Source organism: Dysidea avara, chromosome 8, assembly GCF_963678975.1.
Source record: "Dysidea avara chromosome 8, odDysAvar1.4, whole genome shotgun sequence".
Classification (NCBI taxonomy): domain Eukaryota; kingdom Metazoa; phylum Porifera; class Demospongiae; order Dictyoceratida; family Dysideidae; genus Dysidea; species Dysidea avara.
The window spans coordinates 28,235,183-28,242,075 of NC_089279.1; the positions used below are offsets into that span (position 1 = coordinate 28,235,183).

A 6,893-nucleotide genomic window follows, 5' to 3' on the forward strand; every position below is an offset into this window, starting at 1 on the left:
ATAACTACATCATGCATGATTAGCTAGAGATATACAGTATAATAATGTACAACATGATTGTAGTTATGTAACAATGATGAAACATGCATGTGAGTAGCTAGCTACATATTGTACTACAAAAACAATTGAGTAGCTAATACAAAAATAATAATAAACCACTCACTAACATCGCTCAATCTAATGCATGCACATTCACATAGCTACAGCCCATTATAGTTCCTATACGCGAGCCCTATAGTATTAAATGGCACTCCCCGGGCATTCGTAAGATGCTCAAAGTGTAGCTAATGTAGACAACTTACCTTCTTGTTATTGTTCACATGCAACGACACATTGTGCAACCTATAGCCTATAAGCCTAATGTATGCCGGTGTTTCACTTACCGTTTTTATTCATTGCAACGTTAAAGCAATGAGAGTGCCGTTCAGGTTGGCACGTGTTTACGTCAAATTCATGGCACTGGTTGCTGCCTCTGCAAGCATGGCTTGCTTCTGATCGTATGTTTCTTCTAAACAAACTCTTGCAAACTTCGGGAGAGGCGGCATCATAGCAAACGCTGCAAATTTGCTGATGTAGTGAAGTAAACGCAGCAGATTTCGGAGGTGATCGATAGTTCTGGATGAAATCGGACCAAGATGACAGTGACAAATTGGTGTTAACACCACTTTCATATTCACGAGTGAAGTCATGCCGACTGCATCTAAGGTCATCATAGACGATAGAAGAGGTGTTATAGTCCAAAGTTCTGTCATGCCACTCCGGAGACCACTGGTACCTATGTCTCTTGCCATTCGTGAACATCTGTCGACTGATGAATGTCGATGTGACTCTAATCAATATTCACCAACCTCGCTTTTATACGATGTCGATGCGTCTGAAATTACTGGCGAGTCCGGCTTCCTGGAGCCGCCCACCCCTTCGGCAAAAAAGTTGCAGTAAAGCGAAGGGGCGGGCGGCAGACATCTGGGCGGTCATGCGCCGAATTAAAAAGTTTATAGGAGTGTCTATATCCACCGGTATACCGGTGTCAATAATAACCACCCACTAGCTATGCCCCAAGCATTCGACTTTAGGGCACGCGTCTAGTAGTTCTCCGAGCATTCGACTTTAGGGGAAGCGTCTAGTAGTTGCCCCGAGCATTCGACTTTAGAGGATGCGAAAAGTAGTGTTAACATTAGGTTAGGGTTAGGGTTAGGGTCGGGTTCAGCTTTGGTTCCTTGTTCTTTAATAATATAGTACACCCTTGTAGTTTGCTACTATAGTTCCATTTATAACGTAGAAAACAAAGAAAGGCAGCAGTGGCTCAGTGGTAGGCCCCGTGACTGACAGTGTTGTGCAAGTTACTTTGTAAAAGTAACTAGTTACTTTGTAAAAGTAACTAGTTACTTATTACATATTACTTGCAACAGAACTATTTAGTTACAGTTACATATTACCCATAAAATAAAGTAACTGTAATAATATTACATATTATATTACTTTGTGTCCACAGCCTTAAGCTGTCACGTGTGAAACTACCACCTTATCACGTGACATGATTGCGTTGTTGGACAATGTGCAAATCTTGGTTATAAGTAAGAAGCTAGTGAATAAGCTTCATTCAGTATGCCTCGTTACTTCGTTGTGGTTAGGCGTTACTCAGACGATTACTAACGAGATTAGTAACTTCGTTACTTTTAGTAATAATATTACGTCATATTAGACTCGTTACAGTAATTATATTACTTAGGTAGCGCGTTACGTTTGTAAGTAAAGTATCTTGCGTTATATTACCTGTTTTCATAGCGTATTTCGTTATATTACTTTGTTACCACAAAAGTAATAATATTACGTAACGCGTTACATAAGTAACGCGTTACTCCCAACACTGGTGAATGAAATACGGAGAGTCTGGGGTTGGGGATCCGCTTTAACCTAACTTTTTTTTTCGTTTTACAGTACCTTTTTTGTTTAAGTTTTTTTTTTTTTAGTTCACCGGTGGCAATAGCCATGCATTCGGTGGCTGTTAGTGCCACCTGCGTACCGGTGTTCATAGAACTAGCCAAAGTTTATTGCATTGAATGGTTAACACATTCAGAGTGTGGTTGATCAAGAATCAAGGTGTTGATGAATGGATTCAAGGAGTCTCTCGCCTATCTTCTTTTGCTGAGACACAGCCTCACGCATTTTATGCCGCTTTTGCCCATGCCAGGTTACCTTTCCAAGTGGAATTACTTTTTTCGTACCACTCCAAATACTTCCAACTGGCTTTCACCTCTTCAATCTGCTGTTCGCAGCCATTTTCTTCCTAAGTTAGTACTGTATCCTGTTGGTGACGTTGAGCGAGAATTGTTTGGCCTTCCTGTGCGTTTTGGAGGTCTGGGCATCAGTAATCCTACCTTGACATCTGATGAGCAGTACACTTTTTCAAGGGAGCTGCTGCATGGCTTAACAGATTTGATTTACCATCAAAACCCTGCTTTGTCTGAAGATGTAGTTTATCATCAGCATAAGATTTTTCGTCATCTTCTGTCAAACAGCGATCCTTATCTAACCAATTACAGTCCACTCTTTCCAGCTGCCCTCCACCTTTGCGTTGAGCTGTTGAATGCTGCACCAAGAAAGGGTCTTCTTCTTGGCTTACTGCTCTTCCTCTAGAGCAGTAGACTATGGCTTTGCACTTCATAAGGGTGAGTTCATTGATGCCATTTGTTTAAGGTATAGCTACATGCCATCACGACTACCATCTCACTGTGTGTGTGGCAAGGATTTTAGCCTATCCCACACCCTTAGCTGCCCACATGGTGCCTTTCTGATTATTCGGCATAATGAAATTAGGAATCTGACAGCTAGTTTGATGTCTGAAGTCTGCCATAATGTCCAGATTGAACCACAGCTGCACCCTTTGTCTGGTGAGACTTTGCATTTTGCATTATCGCTCTGCCATTCAGGATGATGACGCGAGGGTAGACATCAGGGCTTCCGGCTTCTGGAGGTGCCTATACCATCATACCTTCTTTGATGTGAGGGTTTTTAACTGCTTTGCAGCTTCTAATCGTTCCTCTACACTATCTACTGCTTTTTGAAAACATGACCTAAAGAAACGTCGTGCCTATGAGGAACGGATTCGGGAGGTGGAGCATGAGAGTTTTACCCCCCTTGTTTTTTCCACTTCAGGTGGCATGGGAGGGGCTGCTACCACCACTTATGAACATCTTGCCCACCTGCTGGGCGAGAAGTGGAATTCCCCATATTTTGGGGTGATGGGCTGGCTCTGTTGTGGTTTGGGGTTTTCCTTGCTCCGTTCTTCAGGTATGTGCATCAGGGGATCACGCTCAAGATCCAAGTGTCCATGTATGCCTCCAGCAGTTGATCTTGCATGTGTGCTGTTGCTGAAGGGCACCTTCCTGCCCATTGAACCCTGGGCATGCTGTAAGTTCTGTGTAGGTTCCTTTCTGTAGGTTATAATTAATTTTTCAAATATTTTCTTAGAATTCTATAGAGATGTGTGGGAGGAAGGGACTCCATTAGGGCCGGAGGGAAAAAAAATCAAGAATCAAGGTTCTTTTATACTCGCTTTTACAAGTGAAAACAAGCCGGCGATCAAGTCGAAATTTTGACGATCAAGCTTCTTGATCACGTATCAACCGGTATGGAAGTGACTGTTTTTTTTTTATCCGGGCTAGATGGACTGCCCTTGCCACCAGCACTAGGTGTTAAAGTGCTGGACAGCTGGAAAGACCAGCAATCAAACAAGGCCACTAGACTCCAAGCGACCCTCGGAGTAGGCCCGATGTTATTGGACGACGATTCGAAGAGCGATGACCCATCATTGAATATCTTAAAAGCGAAAAACAAAGCTTACATCGCAGCCAGAATAAGCATTTGCTGTAATTAATGCTGCGCTTCTCAGCCAACATTGTAGCAAACTTTCTATAAACTGTTGTAGCAGTGGGCCCCATGCCACCAGTAGCTGCAAACACCAGTGGTGAAAAGCAAGTTTTCTCAACCTCTCTAACACGCTCATCATAAGCCCGTCTTTTCTTACGTTCAAGCAGATAACATCTAGACAATTGGGAACGAAAATCTGACTGTAGGAGCGCGCAAAAGGGTTGAACACCCGGGCATCGAAAAACGCACACTACCTATTTCGACCCCAAAACATATCAGACAATTCAATGTATTTAAATGTCATTCAGCTACAGTATGAAAATGTACTGTTTGTTCAATTAGAATTTTAAAAATAAAACTGATTCTACAAAAACCTGTTAATTTTAGCAACTTTTATATGCTCAGCTGTATAGCACGTATATCATATAGGGGGTGGGTGGGAGGGTGCGGAGGGGAGGGGTGGTGAGCCGCCCACGCGCAAGAAGTGGTTGACAGTGAAAAAACAGTCTATAAGTATCATACAACTGTTTAAATATATACGTTCTTTGATATAGTATATGCATTAGTTTGCCAGTGATAGTTATAAACGGCGAAAAGAATGTAATGAATTGCCCGCCCACGCCCAATTTGCGCCTTCGTTAAAATGGCCTTGCTCAAAGACGATTAAATGTCTATGACATAGTTTTCTGTATAAATACTTTGGTTTGTTTATCATGCTGTAATATTGTGCTGCTGTGTTATGCTATAATAATATTAATGCTTATATTATTTAATGATGTTTGTTTCTATTACTTTAGTGCACGGTGGGAGGTGGAAGCGTCCATGATGATGATTGGGCAATGTGCAAATAAGGTGAGCGTATGCTTTGTAAAAAGAAGCCCACGTAGCTGTGCAGGGCTCATCTTCTGTACAGATCAGCTTCTGTATAGTCTTTCATTATTTTATTTTTCCCGAGGGGTAGCCAACGCCCACGCAAAACACAGAAATGGGGTTGTCAATGCCCAAGCAAAGCACCCAACTGGCGTATACGAGACTCCCAATCTTTATGTATTTTTAAAAGCATTTAGTGATATTGCTAACTAGTAACTACCTGTACAGTTGTTGATCTACATCTTGTTCTAGTTATTCATGATCGATCATTGTCTACTTTGTTAAACTCACTTTCTCCTTTATTTTTACATGATTTAGGATTTAGGATTTGGTTTCTAATATATTTGTGTATTTCTGATTGGATTTCTCACATAGCATACAAGATTCCCAAGGCATTGGCTACCCCTCGCTTTTTACCAATAGCCAGTTCATCTCTAGTTGACAAAGATTGATATTACAAACTAAATTAAATTCTTGATCACAGATACACATTTCCCTTGTTGCTATATGTGGCACACCACAAAATTAACCAATGTAAACAACCATTACCATACCTTGTAGTGTTTTATTTTTATGTGAATATGTAGTGAAGTGTGTGTGTGTAGTGTGTAGTGTGTGTGTGTGTGTGTGTGTAGTGTGTGTGTGTGTGTGTGTGTGTGTAGTGTGTGTGTAGTGTGTGTGTAGTGTGTGTGTAGTGTGTGTAGTGTGTGTGTGTGTGTGTGTGTGTGTGTGTGTGTAGTGTGTGTGTAGTGTGTGCGTGGTAAAGATTTTTTAAATTCACCAATTTAAATGTGACTGTTTTTTCCACAGGTTTATACGTTGGAGAACTGCAAACAAGTAACTTGAAATTTTTATAATGACCATTTTTCAAAATATTTATTTGATTACATGTACAAAATACAAAGATGTATCACGTGATCTAAAAAAGTTATTAGCATGATGTACAAGGACTATTGACCATTGAAAAGTTGATGAATTAAACATTCAAGAACGTAATACTTCTCCATTGCAACTCGCCCACGCAATATAGCGCGCGCGTCATTAATAATCAGTGCTCAGCCAGGGTATGCGACTATTGGATTGAGATAGTGATTTTTATAAAATTATTTGTACCGTGTAAAACGTTCGTCACGAACGGTATAGCTAGCTGAAGTATTCAAGAAAGGATAGATCTAGCCTGGTATAACCTGGAATCGTTAAAAAGTTTGCGCCTGGATTGTTGAGGTGAGCCAATATTTTCATGGCCAATGGTTCTATGTGTAATGTTAAACCCCCTACTTTGTACCATGAAGAAGGCCGTATTAAGCTGTTACATTTTACGTGAAAGTAGATGTCATGCTGGCCATTCCTGCTAGAACCTGGAAAGGGTTTAAAAGTTATCTGACGCTCCATAACAGAGCCTTGAAAACCTGCTTCCAGTGTAGACGCGTGTATCTTGCCAAAAAAAATTTTTTTATTAAAAGTCGCTTAATTGTTGGATATGAGTCCCTGGCAACAACATCGAGACGGGCGGCACCATCTTCTCTACTGGCAGTAGCAAATTGCAATGGCTCGCCTTCAACAGGCTGGAGAGCAGGCTCAGCACCAACATCACTGCACACTTCACTCAACAGACTTGCAGTTAAATCCCTGACTTCATTGTGGCGGATAGATGGAAACCCACCACAGGGACAAGTAAAGGCATGCTCCACACAAAATGCTGGTTTACCATAAACACATGTCTGAGGCAAGTTAACAGGTTGCCATCCGAATCTTAAACACAGAGCATCATGAAACTCCCCCTTGCTTAAGGCAAACCCAAGCTCAGCAATGGGGAGTGTTGTTAGCTTAGCCAACATGACACACCTCATTCTGACACAGCTTCAAAGGCACAACACAGATATGGAGACAGTTGATCACAAAGCAAGTCTGCTTGAGCAGATAGATCACTTCTGCGAGAGACCCATAAATCAAACTGGTACATTTGCTGATAAACATCTAAGGAACGAGATATACATTTTCTTAAAAGATGGTCAGCAGCAACATGGCTCAAAGACAAAAACGATGAGGAAAAGTGAACAGTTGGAATGATGACACCAAGCCCTCCTAGGTGAGCAGGTAGTGAAAGCAGCTCTCGTTCGATGGAACCAAATGCTAGTCGGCAGGTCATAGCA

The 6,893-nt window shown here is 41.5% G+C and overlaps 1 long non-coding RNA gene across 1 annotated transcript; it reads left to right on the forward strand.

The window, feature by feature from the left end:
• Positions 1–4,346: 4,346 nt before the first annotated feature.
• LOC136263287 (uncharacterized) lies at positions 4,347–5,697 on the forward strand. Its single transcript, XR_010704540.1, has 2 exons — positions 4,347–4,722; positions 5,551–5,697. It is a non-coding gene; the product is annotated as an uncharacterized lncRNA (long non-coding RNA).
• The last annotated feature ends 1,196 nt before the right edge of the window (positions 5,698–6,893 follow it).